The 18035-nt window shown below is 39.7% G+C and overlaps 1 protein-coding gene across 1 annotated transcript in view; it reads right to left on the bottom strand.

Annotated features, from left to right (window-relative positions):
• The window catches only part of ITGA9 (integrin subunit alpha 9), a 288073-nt gene that overhangs the window by 149446 nt on the left and 120592 nt on the right, over positions 1 to 18035 (bottom strand). The gene's annotated exons all lie outside the window — the stretch shown is intronic.

Raw genomic sequence — 18035 nt, 5'->3', positions numbered from 1 at the left:
GAAATAAATAATTTTAAGCTGTACGGCTCAGAATTCACTACTTTCCTTTCTTCTATTTCTTCCTGAACTAATGTTTCCTTCTTAATTTTTCAGGACCTGATTGACTGGATCCAGGGTCACACTTCCTTAGCTGTCACTTTCACTTTAGTCTTCTTCAAGACTCTGTCCCTTGGTATACTAGCTATCATTCCTCCTTCCTCAATCTTTAGGATGAACTGAAAGACATCAAGGGAAACAGCTTTAACTAGAGGACTGGTGGAAGACTGGGGTAAATGCAGAATTTTATAAATTAGCAACTATGCCAATTTTTGAATATTATGCCAGTTACTGCTGAAGTTTTAATCCAACCTGTTCTACAGTGTCATTTTTGTTGATTAATCACACCATATTTTCTCGGAAAATCACTATTTTTGTGGGCATTACATCTTTATCTCATAAACCTAATTCACAATTTATTGGTCGTGATTTTAAATTCAGATTTACCGCACCTAGGAATACCATCAGGTCATTTCTGGTTACATCTTCTCATCCAATAGGATACGTACATAATTACTTTCTCACTCTGATCCAAACTCCAAGCATTGTTCTGCAGTTCATATTTATTCTCTCCTGGAAAGCACACTAAATCATTTTGCAGTCTCTATATTGATGAAGGTGCACATCGGTGCTTCATGTCTAAGCCATGGTAAGCTATTGTTTCTTTACTGTTACCAGAACTTCAACTGGCTCTCTCTTACTCTTACACTTACTCTTAATCTTACTTTTACTCTCTCCCTCTCCAATGTCCTTTGATCTCTCTTGTGCCATTTTTTTTAAAAGACTGAGAAGCGGTATACTGCACAAGCTTGATGAAAGTTACACCAAAGGATTAAGTGGAAGGTTTTACATTTCACCAATGTAGCCAAAACATTATGTACAAAAACATCAACAGGGCCACCATGTCCTCCTGAAACACTGATGGACAGTTAGGAATCTATTATCATCACAACAGCCTAGTTTGACAGAAACTGGCAAGAAACTGGATACTTTCCATCCCTGTCTGGACAATCTCTCCCTTTCTCTGCACTTTTAAAGCTTTTAAGGACAGAACTGCCTGGAAAGAAAATACAAAGAACATGTTTTAACAACTTCCCTGCCATAGAATTAGGAACTTCAGAACTAAAGGAATGGCAGATGGTTATGTTTTGAGTGTGGAAGCAAATGAAATGATAGATAATCTAGAGGCCTGGTTTCATTCATCAACTAAAGTGATAAACTTGTATGTACATTGGGTGTGCTGTTACATGTAAAGACAAAAGGAGTATTTAAGATGAAGTTGTAGCTGATCCCAAGGAAATGAAAGATAAGACTCAGTCTGAGAGCCTGATCCTAAACACCCCTTTTAGAAACAAAACCATTTATTTCAATAATACATACTTCTACATAATGGTGTTACTGTTTGAACTAATGATAAACAGTTGGTCAGAAAATGCAAAAGTATTTTGTTAAATATACATAGTCAATGCACAAGCCATTGATTTTATAATCACCCATGTTGACATTTGGATAATAAGAAAATTATTATTATTATTGTTGTTGTTGTTGTTGTTGTTATATTATTATTATTATTATAGTTTAATTCTATAGTGCTGTAAATGTACACAGCGCTATACATCCAACATAACCATAAACAAATAGCTACTGGAAAAATTTCTTGGAAAGGTAGAGAACCTAGATCAATGAGCCAAGGAAATGGCCCCAAAAGCCTGTAGCACTTTCTATACCTAGAGCAAGAAGAAGAGGACCTTAGAGATATGAGACCCAACGCTTTGACACTCTGGAAAATAAATGACCTACCCACTACAAGGATACTATACTACAATTAAGTAAGTACAAAACCTCCAGATCCACTATGGACACTGCAATGTCTGGAAGGAACACTATATACAAAAATTCATCAAATTACATGGATTCAAAATACCACTGCTTTTAAATCTGTATTAGGAATGTACAGTTTTAACCTAGACAGGTCATGACTGTAACCTGATTTATTTCTCAGGAGTACTACAATATGCTTGCTTTCAAAAATGATTCAACATTTCTTCTGCAGCTGTGAGGAACAAAAATTACGACTGAACTGTTGCTTTCAAAGTGGTCCTATGGACAAAAAGATGCATCTTTTCTGCAAGAGAAGAGAAATGAAGGTTTGCAAAATAATCTTGTTTTTTCCAGATTTCTTATATTAACTAATTAGGTTCTTGCGTGCATCCATGTGCAGAATTAAAACATAGCATTTCTCATATTTCATCAGGACAGTAAAATATAGAACGTAATAATATACATAAGAGCAGTGTGTTGTAGTGGTTGGAGCAATGGCTGGGATAGGCAATGTAAAGAAAACTAAGGCTTTTTATCTTCATTATTCAGCCAAAATCAGACAAGGGAGGCCTATCTTTGGAAAGTGTAGGCTGAAAATAAAATTCTGTTACTCTGATTATTCAGTGACTGATCTGTAAAAATGAAATCGTATGAATATACCTGCAACTGCAGCATATGAAATCCGTAATGCATACAGGTATTTTAAATGATGCTTTTAAACTGAGCAGCTGCAGAATTAAGATGGAAAGTTATTACATAAGCAGCTTCAAGCAAAACTCATGTCTGGCACAGGTCAAAGAGTGTCTTTGAAGGAGTAGTCATTTTGGCAGTTATCTCCTCTATCCAAGAAAATGTTTTTGATTGCAAAAGTGTTACCTAGAAATCATTAAGCTAAACATATGCTTAGCCCAAAATACAACATGGTAATGATAGCACAGCTTCTTTAAAAATGCTATGGATGCAAAAGTATTGTTTTGGTGTTGAAGAACTGCATTTAATCAAACAGAACTGCATTTAATCAAACAGCCTAACCAACCTCCAGAGAAAGAGAGGTTTAGGCCCCCTTATCTTTAAACAGAGGCCTTCTGTCAGGGATGCTTTGATTGAGAACTCCTGCATCGCAGGAGGTTGAACTAGATGGCACTTGTAGTCTCTTCCATCTCTCACATCTAATATATCTGTTTAGTTATATAAGAAATTGCCCTACTACCTTGAGCTGTTTAGTGGAATCTGAAGAGACTTGTGATGGATCGGAGCTCAAAAATGTAACTTTAAAAACTGTTTTTAAAAAACCCAAGATGGAGAAATTTTTGGAGTTACAGCTCAAAAAAGTAACTTTTGCAAGTTGGTTGACTAATTACAGATCAGAATCTGTTAACAGGAACTCCAAAAGTGAAAATGGTGAAACAAAACTCTATTTAACGTATGTTGTGATTTGGGAGCATTCATTAAACGGCTCCCAATGAGTAGGTCCATATTGTCTGAATAAAGCATTTTTTATGCATCTAGTGTCTTCTCATAGAATTGAAAGCATGTTCTGCAATTGAAAACAGGAAAAATAAATAGATCTTTTTTTCAACTGGACTACCTAGCTGGGACTGGCCTTTGAAAAGTAAGAATGGATAACTGTACAGGAACAAGTAAATAAGTTTACCAATACACAGTCATAGATCCTATGCCAAATCAATCCTTTTTAGAGAAAACAATATAAACACAGCACTCCTTAGATGTAGTATTTCTAACCTCTACAGTGAGAATTTGAATTATGCATTCTAGAAAAGATTTGGGGTCACAGAATATAGGTTTGACACCTTTATGTAGGTCTACCCTGCTGAGAACCTAGTTCTCCTTATATAACAACAGTATGCATCAGTCCTAGAGCAGAAAACGTTTCAAGAGGGTGCTTGAGAGGGTGTCTTTTCAGGACCACGAAGCTTCCAGAAGGCTTCCCCAGCTGGTAGGCCAAGTTATAAAAATTGATCTCCGTCAGGGGTTCAAGCCATTTCCTCCTCCTCCTCCTCCTCCTCCTCCTCCTCCTCAGAGTGTCCTTTCAGGACTAGGATCTAAGCTAAAAGCTTCCAGCAGGCTTCCCTAGCTGATAGATTGGGTTATATAATTGGGACTCCTGCAAAGGCGGGACCCTTGTCAGTGGGATTGCCACTGAAGAGGGCAATTCCAAAGTGGAGCCATCCCTTTGGCAGAACCAATTTTGGAGTGGCATGAGGGCAAGGGCCAATCTTGTTGATCCACAGAGGAAAGTTGATTGACAATTTATCGTCCTCTCTCTCGCTCTCTCGCTCTCTCGCTCTCTCTCTCGACAGAGTTACAAGTTTGGTTGATCACATGAATACTATGTATTTCTTGATTTTGGTAAAGCTTTTGACAAGGTCCCCCAAGATATTCTCACAGACTAATTGGTCAAATGCGGGCTAGACAGTTCTACTGTTAGTTAGATTTGTGACTGGTTGCAGGACCAAACCCAAAGAGTACTTACCAATCTTCATTCAGGGAAAAGTAACTAGTGGAGTACTACAGGGCTCTGTCCTGGGCCAATTGTTGTTCAGCATATTTATAAATGACATGGATGATGGAATATGGACATACTGTACTTATTAAATTTCCAGATTATACCAAATTAAGGGGGTGCTGTCCTCTCGGGGTAATATTCTAAAGAACAGGATGAGAATTCAAAATGATTTTAATAGACTGGGGAGTTGGGCAAAGACTAACAGAATGAATTTCAATAAGGATAAAAGTAATGTATTAGCAGGAAAAATGAAATATGGAAATATAGGATGGGTGGCATCCAGCTTGAGAAAAGAAGATGTAAAAAGGACCTAGGAGACATAGTAGACTACAAGCTTATCATGAGCCAAAAGTGTGATGCAACTTAAAAAGGCCAATGCAATTCTGGGTTTCATCAACATGTGCCTAGTGTCCAAATCAAGGGATGCAATAGTGCCACTCGAGAAACATTGGATGGGCCTCATCTGGAATATCGTATCCAGTTTAGGGCACCACAATTCAAAAAGGAAATTGACAAGCTGGAACATGATTAGAGGACGGCAACTGATGGTAAGGGGTCTGGAAATAAAGTTCTATAAGGAGCGGCTTAGGAAACACAGAGGCTTGCTGTTCTTAAAACATTGCTAGGTCATTCCTAAAGTGCGAGGGTGTGATCACTGGTTGCACTTTTCTCCCATCATGGAGGCGTCCTATCATTAAAGCGTGCGCAGAGCCGCCATTTCTCTGCATAATGGAAGTTCCTGTTAGGCAGAGAAATGATGGCTCCACAAATGCTTTAATGATGGGACGCCTCCATGACGATTTCATCATTGGAGACAAGAGTGACTGGTGATCACACTCTCATGCTTTAGGAATGTTCTATCAACATTTTAGAATGGTAAGCCTCCGTGTGATAATCTCCTGATAGGTGATATGATAGCCATTTTAAAATATCTGAAGGGATGTTACGTTGAAGATGGCACAAGCCAATTTTCAGCTGCTCCAGCTACTGGAACATGAACCAATGGATCCAAATTGCAAGAAAGGGGATGCTGTTTAAATATCAGGAAAAACATCCTGCCAGTGAGAAGTGGTTCACATGGAAAAGACTGCCTCTGAGAGTGGTGGGTTTTCCTTCTTTGAAGGTCTTTAAGCAGAAGTTGTATTACTATCTTTTGGGAGTTCTGAAGGAGTGTCCTGCATGGAGGGGTGGACCAGATGCCCTTATGATCCCTTCCAATCTATGATTCTATGAAATAGCCTACTGAAAAACACAGAAAACAATATTTAGGGATGGGTATTGGGATGTGAAATAACTGTTCTCCAAATACCAGGAAAAGTAACATGAGCCATCACAAATATTTAAATTGGTTATGTAAAATTTAAAAATAAATCTTAGCATTCTTCCAAGTTCATAAAAGGCACAAATAAAAAACAGCCACTATTTTCCCCACCCTTCAGAAACCACACATTACTTGCTATGGCTGCAGTGTCAAAGCAACTTTAAAGGGTAGATATCTCCTGCTCTGAATACATGCCATTGCATTTTGGCAGGGCAAGGCATAGAAGCATCAGAGAACCAAAAGACTGAGACGCTGGAATTCTCTCTTGTTACACAATCGGCAGCTCAACAGAGGCTACAGAAATTCCATAAATTACATAAAACGTTTCCAAGAGACACCCACTTTCCTGTTTCTATGAAAAACTACACTATCCACAACATGTTATTTGCTTTCAGGGAACCCCACTCCCTTGCACATATTTACAGCCAGACCAGTATTAAATGGGATTGCCACCCCTTCTTTTCATTTTCCTGGCAGGATTCCTGTGCCTTTAAACCAACATACGACAAGCATCCTGTGTTGCAAAGCCTTGAAGACTGTACAAAGGAAGAGGCCCACTTCACACAAATCCCAGCAAACTTTAGATTGTGCCATTCAAAAAAACAGGTAAGTGCAACGCTACAGGGATATAGGGTTCATGTCATTTCTAGGGATAAATTTAGAGCATATAAAAGGGGAGTTTGTCACTGTAGTGATCAAGGTTTTCAGCTTTGTTCCTCAGCTCCAACATTTAGGCTTAAATTAGCACTAATGTGACATTTGGCTAACCACTACTGGAGACAGACTTTCATTCTGATCCAGTAAAGTAATTCTCATCACAGACAAAGTGAAAACCTTCCCATAGTATACTATTTGCATCTGTAGACACTGGATCATTCAGGCAGAATGGCAGATGTAGCATTTCACGGGTGACAAAAGCCATGTAACCAACTTTAATTTATCAGGCTGCTGTATTCCAAGACATGAAATTACGTTTCCTCAGACGGCATTATTCCAAAAGGATAATTCAGAACACTGCCCAATGACCTACTAAACGTGGCTCATAATGGACTAGTTTATCACAGCTGGAAAGCACCTGTTTTCATTCAGTTAAAAACCATTCCTTTTAAGGGCAAAAGCACACACATTTAAACCTTTACAGCCTCGTAATATTTTGTTCTGATCACTTGGATGTTTCTTCATGAAAAACAGCATGGAAATGTTACATTTATTCAGTGTTCGTTACGTGCCAAGAAATGAAAGTTAAAGCCAGGCAAAGAAATATGTGTAACCACATGGTAAGCAATCATACTATTCACATACAGAAAGTTGTCAGTGAGTACTGAGAACCTTAAGTGTTCATGTTTCTAGCTCATATGTGGTAGGACAGTGTGAGAGTGACCATCCACTGATCTCTCAGTTTGTTGTTAGCTGCCTTCAAGTCAACTTCAACTTATGGCAACACTATGAATGGGAGATCTCCAATTCACCGTATCCTCAACAGCCCAGCTCAGGTCTTGTAGACTCGGGGCCATGGCTTCCTTCATTGAGTTTATCTTCCTCTTTTCCTACTGTCCACCCACCTACCAAGTATTATCATCTTTGCTAGTGAGACACATCTTTTCATAATTTGGCCAAAATACAACAGCCTCAGTTTAGCCATCTTGGCTTCTTAATGTAAGCCTGCCTTTGCACTTTCTTCCTTGGCTTTCTTCAATATTTGTTCCAAATCATTGCTATTTTCTACTAGTATATGCCTGTCATCTGCATAATTAATTTTTGTTTTATTTTATACGCTATTCCAGAGTCATAGCGGTGAACAGCAAGTAAGCTATTAGCAAGTAAGCTAATTCCCCCAAACTCTGGGTACTATTTTAGCGACCTCTGAAGGATGCAAGCCTGAGTCAAGCTTGGGCCCTTTTGCTGGTCTGAACTCGCACAAAAAAAAAAAAAAAAAAAAACTTGTGGTTTGTGAATGGCTGCAGTACAGGCTGAATGGCTGCAGTACTTAGATTGTTAATGTTCCTTCTTCCAATTTTCATGTTTCCCTCCTCTGAATCTAATCTTGCTTTACATATCATTCTTCACAACTCTCTTTGATTTCTTGGAGCTTGTTCTACCTTTTTGTTGTTGTCTTCTATTTCTCTGCATTGATTATTATAGCAGTACTCTTTGTCCCTGTGCAAAACTAATACAACTGTTACATTCAGAGTTCTGACTCTATTTCTGTCCCCTTTTACTTTTGCTTCTTGTCTTTCCTTAACTGTTTGAAAAGTTTCATGTGTCATCCAGTGAGGCTTTTCTTCCTGCTTGGCTGCAGATGGTGCCTTTTTTGCATTCTTCCCTAACAATATCACTGGCCTCAGTCAAATGTTGTTCTGGGTAAACATTGCACATCTATTTTTTTTACTTTATCATTAAATTCTGCAGGGATGTTCTTCAGGTTGAATTTTGCCACATTGATTGATCTGGTGTTCTTTAGCTTTATTCTATTTTTTGATATTAGCAGTTTATGGTTTGTGTCACAATCTGCTCCTGACCTTGTTTTAGCAGAGACAATGGAACTTTTACATCTTCTGCTTCCAGTTACATAGTCTGTCTTGGTCATCAGGTGATGTCCAGGTTTACAGTTGCCTCTTTGGTTGCCTGTGATTGTTTGTAATTAACAAACTGTTGGCTTCATATAATTCACTCAGTCGCTCTCCTGTTTCATTTCTTGGTCTTCAACCATATTTTCCTACGATCTTGGATTCTGCTCCATTTTCTACTTTTGTATTCCAATCACCTATCATCCAGCTTTGCTGTGTGATCAATTTCTTCCTGGACTCTAGCCTAGAATCTCTCTCTCCTGCCTCTGCAGTTGGAACATAAACTTGGGTTATGGTTATATTGATGGATTTTCCCTGCAGTCTTATTGATATTATTCAGTCAGACTTTGCATTATATCCTTTAACTGCTTTTGCTACATCTTTCCTCACTGTTAATGTCACCCCATTTCTTCCTAGATTTTCATTCACTGAGTAAAATTCCTGTCCACTTTAGGTCACGCACTCCAGGTATTGCAATGTTTATACATACCATTTATTTTATTTTATTTTTATAGTGTCTAGCTTCTCCTTATTCACGCTTCGCACATTCCATACTCCTATATCTTCAGACTTTCCTTTCACCTCTGAGCACATCAATAGCCGAACATCCTTTTTTTCTCAAGCATTTTAAGCAAAACTCTTATCATCAAGATGCTGCTTTCTGACTACAGTGATTTTATGTTTTTAAATGATGTTTGATTTACCATATACACTCATGTATAAGTCAAATTATACTACAAAACTGACACAAAAAACTGTATCGACTTATATATAAGTTAATATGGTAATAAAATGGCGGGGAGAGTGATTATTCACTCCCCAAGCCTCTTCTCAGCCTAGTTGTTTCTGGAGCAGGCAGCTGGGCTGGGAAGACATAAACCAAGGGAGCAGGACATCCTTTACATCCATGGTTACACGCCCTTACGTTTTAACCTCAACTTATTCATGGGTCATACAAAAATCCAGAATTTTGGCCCCAAAACTCACCCTCAACCTATACATGAAGTCAACCTATACACAATTATATATATTTATATGTTAAGCCACTCTAGGAAACTATTTGAAGCACTGTATACAAATTCCTATATAAATGCTAGATTTACAAGAGCAATATAGATCCCAGAATTGGGGGGGGGGGGGGGCAGTGCTGAATTTTGGACAAACTTGGTGAAGAATGTAATTTTTTCTAAGGCACAGAATGTGCCACCCTTGCAAAAGCATCTCAGGTTTACACTGTTTTTGCATTGTATAGCAAGGCATCAATTGCCCCAATGCACTGAGCTCTTGCAGAATGGCTGTGCCAAATGCACTCAGATAACCTCCTAGTGTGTCATGAATCAAGCACTGTTTATATTCAGTAGTGCCAAGAAAGCACAAAATAAGAAACACAGTGTTTGTTATTGAAAGTAAAAGAATAATTTGGAATGGGGAAAAATCTCTAACCAAAAACTCATTATCCGGAATAAAAGTCCTTAGGGCACATCTCATTTTTTTTTCCCTGCTAATCTCTCCCTCACTCTCCTTTTGCTCAAATCTTTTATTCAGTACAGTCCTATTGGCTATGAAACAGTGCTTTTCAAACTGAGAGACAGTTTGATTGCTAGCAACTAGTCCTGGACACATCCTGATATTCACCAAGACAATAGAAAATGTACATTCTTCCTTGAGCTCAGTATCACTGCCAGGTTCAGCCACGCTTCACACTTTTCCAAGTAGTCCACTGGAACTCTTGTGTACAAGGTGTCAAAGTCTTTCCCTCTCCTTTCAATCTGCTTGACCCAAGATAGGATGAGCCATTTGCATTCACCTAACCTACAGTTTTGGAGACTATGGAAGGCCCAGAATAACAACATTTCATTACACTATTTATCCAGCCACCTTGGGTCCTATGCAAAGATAAAGGCATATTATTAATTAACCCTAATATTGAGATTTAGCATACAATTTTCCACAATGCAAAGAACTCTTCATCAGGCAAAACCGAAAAGCACTGATAGTCAAGGAAAATGTAGCTAGATACAGAAGAACAGCAGTTAATTATGCGCAAAGAACAATGCTCTATGCAGTTGGTTAGGAAATATTATCAGCATTATTTCCTCTTCTTTTAAAAAAAATCACGTTTGTATCCCACCCTTCCTCCAAAAGCAGGGGATTGTCTCATTTTATCTTCACAACAGGAAGAACAGGCAGAAAGTTAGCATCATGCCAAAGGCCACCAACTGAGCTTCATGGTCAAGAAGGAATTCACCAGCACGTTAAATTCTACATGAAATTACCTGTTTCTTTGGGGGAATCTATGTTCTACTATTGCCATAAGTGTACATTTGAAGATAGGCTGGAAAAATCTTTGAAAGAGAGACTGCTCTTCATGTAAATAATCAGGTGTTTTTTTTTTGGGGGGGGGGTTAATTGTTTCTGCAACAAAAACTGTTTCACCAAAGTTAGCAAAGGTACAAAAAATACTTGGATAGAATTACCTGTTCATCATCAAAAACCAAACCAGAGAGGGCCAGCTCTTTTCATTAGGGAAAAAACAGCAACTACCTTAGGAGACGAGTGCCATGCAGCAGGACATGGCAGCAATGTACAGGAAAACAGGGGTACATGTAACACATAGACAGGCTCAGTGGGCTGCCATGAATCCATTCATACCCTGCCTGTTCCCCTCTGGTGTGATGGAGGCTGATACTCCATCACCAAAGCTCAAGTAAGATTGTACTACCAATCCAGTTGGTTTCTGTGTATACATGCCAGCCTGTATAACAAATTGTCTTGGACTGGTCGTGTTTCATACAATGGAAAGAACCTATAGAAACCTACAAATCTGACTAAGAAGTTACTACTTGGAACATAGCCAGTGGCCACATCCTTTGCAAACTAATTTGTTTTCTTTTTAAGCCTAGGGGGGAAAAGGCCTCCTTTTTGCTGAAGGCGCCTCTAACATTTCCTGCCAACATGCTTTGCTCTTCCCCACAAACATACACAAAAGGGGAAAATGTGATAATTTTAGGCAGTATTGGACAGGAAAAACAAACTGTTTACATATGTGAATTGGTATCTGTGATCACCAGGTCCTGTCATATTCTCACACTATTACAAACAGGAAAACCACTAAGGGAATGCAGCAAAGGAAAGCCACTCTGAGTTTAATCAGCTCTCCCCTATCTGATATTTTTCTTTGCACTAAAGTGGTAGAAGGAGGGAGTGGACTGGAAACAGGTCAACAATTTCTAAGTCATCAAAAGCAATTCAAATGTACATTGATATATACTTACAACATATTTGCTTCTTTCAATATTTGGCATAAAGTTATCAATACAGAAAGTCAAAATTAGGTAGACGTGGTTGCAGTTGGTGTTCAGTGAGGCCACAGTTTTTTCAACAGTGTCCCTTTGAAGAATTTTGCAGGCTTCCATGTAGTCCAGTCTATTGTGGATAATTCCAAGGCATATTTTAGACCAGACGCTCTCAAACCATTTTTATTGAAGATCTCTTGGCAATTCTTGGAGTGCATCAGAGGACTTTGTGTTTTGTATGTGTATCTTTTGGACACTTCATGAGGTGACATAGCTCATGAGGAAAGACAACTGTACACAGTAAAGTTGAAGACAATAGGAAAAGAGGAAGACCACAGGGCCAAGGAAGCCATGGCCCTGAGTTTGCAAAACCTGAGCAAGGATGCTGCCAACTGAAGCTCTTGGGTGGGGACGGGATCTTTCATTCATAGGGTCACCATAGATCAAAGCTGACCACAGCAAATAACATCAACCTACTGCCATGTTATGAAAGATGTGAGCCCTAAAGTATGTCTGTGAGAAGAACCCCTTAAACTGAAAAAGTAGAAAATAAGTAAATGGCAACATTGTTAAATGATGAAAATCACATGCCAGATCCTTTTAAATCTTTTCCATAATTCCAACAGAGCTGTAGATGTTGAAGGAACAGCCTTTTCACAATTCCATAGATTTGCCCTCCTTCCCTTGACTAGCGTTCACTATGCCTTATTCATATCTACATAAAATATATGTAGGTGGAAGGGAGTGTGCTAGTCCTGGTTCCTTCCTCATTTTTCTTCTTATGGGGAGAGTAACAGTCTAAAGAAGAAGCTCTCTGCTGCATGAAGGGGATTTTAATTTTAAAAGATAACCTTGAAATCCACTGGGTGATCCTGAGCAAGTCACACACTCTTAGCCTCAGAAGATGGCAATGACAAATTCCCTCTGAACAAAACTCGCCAAGAAAACTATGGGATAAGGTTCACCTTAGGGTTGCCATAAGTCAGAAATGACTTGAGGGCACACAACAACAACAAGAGAGAATGATTTATTTATATCTGAAATGTAACTGACTAGCAAAATATTCTTTCAGTAGCTTCCAATCAAATAGGAATGTTTTTAATTTAAAAAATTAAAAATACAGCTGAAATTAAAAAGAAAGCACTGTTTTTGGTTAGTAGATTATTTCTATTTCCATGAAGATCACAATGTGACTGTGGCCCAGTTACTGAAGGAGTTTACACATCATTCTATCCCAGGAACTATGCATTATAAAACCAAGATGTAAAAGGACAGTACAGTCATAGATGCAGCTTGTCTGTTCCTACGTTGCCCATTCATCTATACAAGGAGGTGAAGAAACAAACCATCAAGCAATGATAACCCAGCACATCAACATGGTTTATTGTCCCCAAACACACCAAAATCATAAACAAGTGCTAAACCAAGGTTGTGGCTACTGTGGAAAACCTAGATGGTTCAGCTAAAATGAACTATAACCATGACTTCTGAAGAAACACAGGTTCCACATTACACTGCAGATGTGTAATGTGTAGTTCTCCATGTATTCTGAGTCATTCCAGACCACTAGCTGTATTTGTTAGGGCTGATTGGAGCTGCAATCCAACAACATCTTGAGAACCTCACATTTTCATCAATCTCTGGCTTATTTGCTTACACAAAGCAGGAGCAAAGAGGCTATATGCACCAGCATACACTCCTTTCACACTGTCATTTAATAATCTAGTATTCCTGCCTTAGACTGTCATGCAATGGGGTCATTCACTTTCATCCTAAAATATCTCACAAGCTGGTTGTGAAGATACAAATGGGTGGTGGAATCATGTATTCTCGCTGGAAGGGAAGTTAAGCTGTACGTCTTATCACCTTAAAAAATCAAGAAAGCATGTTGTATTGTCGTGAGTGTGCTAGGATGGGCCTGTCAAAGCCAATAATAATAATAATAAATGTTTGTGTCCCCCCCACAAGGCTCTAGGCAGGGTACAACATGTTAAAATACAAAACACAATTTAAAAAGAAAAAGAAAGGAACACATAAAATCAAAAGTTAAAATATTACACTCATATGAGTATATTTTTAATACAAATTAAAAAGTCATGATTTAAAATTGATTGGGTAGGCCTGCCAGAAGAGATGTATCTTTAACGTTGTTTTAAGTGCTGTCAGCTGTTGTATCTGTTCCAGCAAGTCATTCCACAGTCTGGGGGCAGCAGACAAAAAGGTCCTCTGGGAATCCATTACCAGTCTAGTCCTGGCCAACTGGAGCAGACATTTCCCAGAGGACTTGAGTGTACAGGGTGGATTGTATAGGAGAAGGCAATACTGTAAGTAAACTGGACCCAAGCTATGTCGGGCTTTAAATGTAATAACCAACACTTTGTACTTCGCCCAGAAATTAATTGACAGCTAGTGGAGTAATTTTAAGTTCAGTGTAATGGTCATGCTTGAGGACAGCCGATTCCAGATGATGACGCTTGGGGATCTCTTCTGGATGTACCCATAATCAATCTAGCTGCCATATTCTGAACCAGTTGGAGTTTCTGGACATGATACAAAGGTAACTCAATGTAGCGCATACTGCAGAACTCCAGTCTTAAGGTTACTAGCATGTGCACTACCACCTTTAGATTCTCCAGTTCTAGGAAGGAGTGTAGTTGGAGTATTTGCCAAAGCTGGTAACAGGCACTCCTGACCATTGCATCTATCTAAGCTAACATTTGGAGGGACAAACTGAGGACCACTCCTAAGCCACAAACACAGTTTTTCAAGGGGAGGCTGACCCCATCTAGAACTGGCTGATATATTTCCAGCCCCATATTAGAACCCTTAATAGTAAGCACATTTGCCTTGTTTGGATTCAGTTTAAATTTGGTTTTCTTCGCCCAGCTCATTACCTCTTCCAAGCATTCATTCAGAGGAGACACACTATCCTTAGCTGAAGCTTTTTTTGATGGCATCGAGAAGTATATTTGGGTGTCATTAGCATACTGATAAAATCCCACTAGATGCCCAGATGATTTTTCCCAGCTGTTTCATGTAGATGTTGAATAGCATTGGGGATAGAATGGCACCTTGTGGTATATCATATAACAGCTCCTTTTTTGAGGAGCAACTATCCCTAAGCACCACCATCTGGAAACTGCCTGAGAGGTAGGACTGGAACCACTGCAACACAGTGCCAAGCCCCTCAGGTGTTCCAGAAAGATACCATGGTTGATGGTATGAAATACCACGGAGAGGTCCAAGAGTGCCAGCAGGAACACATTTCCCTTGTCAAGACTCAGGAAAAGATCATCCACTAAGGTGACCATAGCAGTCTCAACTCTGTATCCTGCTCTGAAGCTGTTTTGAAATTGGTCAAGGAAGGTATTGGTAATAACCTTTAAAGCCCTACATGGCTTGGGTCTATCCTACTTATGTGAATGCCTTCTTCCATATACAGTCGCCCCTTCTAATGTACGGATCTGAGATCCGTGCCCTTGAATATATTCAGAGGGGCAACCTCTGCCATTTGCAATGGCATGTGTGGCCAGCATGCCAACCTTGCTATACATATGGGGGCATGCTCCATTCAAGCCTATGGGGCTTGAATAAGTGCAAGCCTCCATTTTTGCTTGGGGGGGGGAGAGAATCCCCTGCAAAAACAGAGGGCCAGCTGTAATCCTCCCCACACATTTAGGTCCTCTGGGAAAAACCTATTACAGCTAAAAAAAAAAAAGGACCAGGTTGGCTGCAGTTACCCAGAGGGCTTTCTCATCTGCCACTCCTAAATCATGGAACGGCCTGTCAGATGAGATCCAACATCTTACCAACCTTGACAGCTTTAAAAAGGCTGTCAAGACAGATCTCTTCTGACAGGCCTTCCCTGATTAATGGGCCCGACTGTTAAGGATATGGAATGTTCCAATGACTGACCATGATGTCCGCTTCTGTTATGCTTGTTTTAATTATTTTCTCTGCTTGGCCATGGAAACTCACTGGCAAGTCACACTCTCTCAGCCTCAGGGGAAGGCAATGGTGAACCTCCTCTGAACAAATATTGCCAAGTAAAGCCCATGATAGGTTCACCTTAGGATCACCATAACCGTGCACCAGGAACTATGCATTATAAAACCAAGATGTAAAAGGACAGTACAGTGGTGCCTCGGGATACGAAATGATCGGGTTACGAAATTTCCGGGATACGAAAAAGTTGGATTGGCAAAAACTGTTTCGGGTTACGAAATACTTTTCGGGTTACGAAATTCATTTCGGTGCGAAATTCAAATGCTGCAAAGTGCAGCTATAGGCTTTCCAGTGCTAACGGAAAAGTGTTTCGGGTTACGAAATTTTCGGGTTACGAAAGGAATGGCGGAACGAATTAATTTCGTAACCCGAGGCACCACTGTACAGTCATAGATGCAGCTTGTCTGTTCCTACGTTGCCCATTCATCTATACAAGGAGGTGAAGAAACAAACCATCAAGCAATGATAACACAGCACATCAACATGGTTTATTGTCCCCAAACACACCAAGATCATAAACAAGTGCTAAACCAAGGTGTGTGGCTACCGTGGAAAACCTAGATTGATCAGCCAAAATGAACCATAACCATGATTTCTGAAGAAACACAGGTTCCACATTACACTGCAGATGTGTAATGCGTAGTTCTCCATCTATTCTGAGTCATTCCAGACCACTAACTATATTTGTTAGGGCTGATTGGAGCTGCAATCCAACAACATCTTGAGAGCCTGACATTTTCATCAATCTCTGGCTTATTTGCTTACACAAAGCAGGAGCAAAGAGGCTATATGCACCAGTATACACTCCTTTCACACTGTCATTTAATAATCTAGTATTCCTGACTTAGAATGTCATGCAATGGGGTCATTCACTTTCAGCCTAAAATATCTCACAAGCTGGTTGTGAAGATACAAATGGGTGGTGGAATCATGTATTCTCGCTGAAAGGGAAGTCAAGCTGTACATCTTAACACCTTAAAGAATCAAGAAAGCATGTTGTATTGTCGTGAGTGTGCTAGGATGGGCCTGTCAAAACCAATAATAATAATAATAACAAATGTTTATTTCTTCCCCCCCCCCTTCAAGGCTCTAGGCAGGGTACAACATGTTAAAATACAAAACACAATTTAAAAAGAACAAGAAAGGAACACATAAAATCAAAAGTTAAAATATTACACTCATATGAGTATATTTTTAATACAAATTAAAAAGTCATGATTTAAAATTGATTGGGTAGGCCTGCCAAAAGAGATGTATCTTTAACGTCGTTTTAAATGCTGTCAGCTGTTGTATCTGTTCCAGCAAGTCATTCCACAGTCTGGGGGCAGCAGACAAAAAGGTCCTCTGGGAATCCATTACCAGTCTAGTCCTGGCCAACTGGAGCAGACATTTCCCAGAGGACTTGAGTGTACAGGGTGGATTGTATAGGAGAAGGCAATACTGTAAGTAAACTGGACCCAAACTATGTCAGGCTTTAAATGTAATAACCAACACTTTGTACTTCGCCCAGAAATTAATTGACAGCTAGTGGAGTAATTTTAAGTTCAGTGTAATGGTGATGCTTGAGGACAGCCGATTCCAGATGATGACGCTTGGGGATCACTTCTGGATGTACCCATAATCAATCTAGCTGCCACATTCTGAACCAGTTGGAGTTTCTGGACATGATACAAAGGTAACTCAATGTAGAGCATACTGCAGAACTCCAGTCTTAAGGTTACTAGCATGTGCACAGCCTTTAGATTCTCCAGTTCTAGGAAGGAGTGTAGTTGGAGTATCTGCCAAAGCTGGTAACAGGCACTCCTGACCATTGCATCTATCTAAGCTAACATTTGGAGGGACAAACTGAGGACCACTCCTAAGCCACAAACACAGTTTTTTAAGGGGAGGCTGACCCCATCTAGAACTGACTGATATACTTCCAGCCTCAGATTAGAACCCTTAATAGTAAGCACCTTTGCCTTGTCTGGATTCAGTTTAAATTTGGTTTTCTTCACCCAGCTCATTACCTCTTCCAAGCAATCATTCAGAGGAGACACACTATCCTTAGCTGAAGCTTTTTTTGATGGCATGGAGAAGTATATTTGAGTGTCATCAGCATACTGATAACATCCCATTACATGCCCAGATGATTTTTCCCAGCTGTTTCATGTAGATGTTGAATAGCATTGGGGATAGAATGGCACCTTGTGGTACATCATATAACAGCTCCTTTTTTGAGGAGCAACTATCCCCAAGCACCACCATCTGGAAACTGCCTGAGAGGTAGGACTGGAACCACTGCAACACAGTGGCAAGCCCTTCAGGTGTTCCAGAAAGATACCATAGTTGATGGTATGAAATACCATGGAGAGGTCCAAGAGTGCCAGCAGGAACACATTTCCCTTGTCAAGACTCAGGAAAAGATCGTCCACTAAGGTGACCATAGCAGTCTCAACTCTGTATCCTGCTCTGAAGCTGTT

This window comes from Sceloporus undulatus, chromosome 6 (assembly GCF_019175285.1).
Source record: "Sceloporus undulatus isolate JIND9_A2432 ecotype Alabama chromosome 6, SceUnd_v1.1, whole genome shotgun sequence".
Classification (NCBI taxonomy): Eukaryota; Metazoa; Chordata; class Lepidosauria; order Squamata; family Phrynosomatidae; genus Sceloporus; species Sceloporus undulatus.
The sequence above is the reverse complement of the archived record's forward strand: the minus strand, read 5'-3'. Positions and strand labels throughout refer to the sequence as shown.